Source organism: Pseudophryne corroboree, unplaced genomic scaffold (genome assembly GCF_028390025.1).
Source record: "Pseudophryne corroboree isolate aPseCor3 unplaced genomic scaffold, aPseCor3.hap2 scaffold_253, whole genome shotgun sequence".
NCBI classification, from domain to species: Eukaryota; Metazoa; Chordata; class Amphibia; order Anura; family Myobatrachidae; genus Pseudophryne; species Pseudophryne corroboree.
In genome coordinates this window covers 238,716-239,885 of record NW_026969189.1, presented here as the reverse complement: position 1 = coordinate 239,885, position 1,170 = coordinate 238,716, and the positions used below count along the sequence as shown (strand labels likewise).

Genomic DNA, 1,170 nt, shown 5'->3' with positions numbered 1-1,170 from the left:
TTCATTTTCTGGCTTTATTTTTATGCTAACAAATTTGTTCTCTGAAAAGTGTCCACAAAGCCAAGTATCTGATTAACATCTTTGTAGGGATGGTTTTTCACCTATTACTAAATTAAACTTGCTTCATTGGAAAGGCAGCAAGATGCATCCTCATTTCAATATCTACTGAAATAATACAGGTTGACACCAGGAAACATTAACGCCACTGCATCCTTGCTGCTTTCTCACGTGGAAGTCTGTTTAATGTGAAAACAAGGTGATATCTAATTAGCACACAGGTAAGGAATTAAGAAAATCTTTATTTAAGGGTGAAGATGTTTCTCACAAAATTGTTGCCCCAATGCATCATTGAAATTCAAGCTGGAAAGATGATTTTAATATATCACTTGTACATTTTGTATTGCTCTTCTGGTGACAATGTAGTTTGTTTTTGTCAATTACCATTTTAATAATAGGGTAATGAAAATTAAGTGGATTTTTGAAAGAAAACAATACTGTCAATATACTATTAAAACAAATTAAAATGGTAAAAGTTATTGTACTTTAAGTAAAAATAAAAGAGCAAAAATATCAATCCCAGTTTTGGATTACTTTAATTAACAAAAAAAAATGCATATAGCAAAGGATAGTTTCAATCTGCCTACCTCTGGGTTATGAACCCAGCATGCTTTCATTACAGTACTCTGCTGCACATGTAAGTGCAAGAGATCCTGAAGCACTCACTCATCATGGGAAAGTACCAATGTGTTTCTTCGTTGGTTGATGGAAGAAACATCTTACAAAAACTCTCCAGATTATTGACTTTTTAAAGTTTTACTAGGAAACGTTCTAGATGAATGCTTATTAGCCTTTGTCAGTATGGACTTTCGCAAAGTGTCTCTGTGGCGCAATCGGTTAGTGTGTTTGGTTATTAACCAAAGGGTTGGTGGTTCAATCCCACCCAGGGACATAATTGACCTTGTTATCAGATTTTGGTGATCTTTAAGTAGACAAGTCAAAATTTCAAACCCCCTGTTATGGTGTAGGGTACCTGGCCTTCTCTGATGTAATCAGAGTTAGATTTGATTCAGTGATTTTATAAAAACAGCCAGGAAGCACAATTTAGCAGTGGGTTGCAGAGAAAAAGAAATATGCTGGCAGAAAAATCCAATTGAGTGATTAAACAGCTCT

General features: G+C 34.6%; 1 non-coding gene across 1 annotated transcript; it reads left to right on the top strand.

Moving 5' to 3' along the window:
• Positions 1–875: 875 nt before the first annotated feature.
• TRNAN-AUU (transfer RNA asparagine (anticodon AUU)) lies at positions 876–949 on the top strand. Its single transcript has one exon. It is a non-coding gene; the product is annotated as a tRNA-Asn (tRNA).
• Positions 950–1,170: the final 221 nt, after the last annotated feature.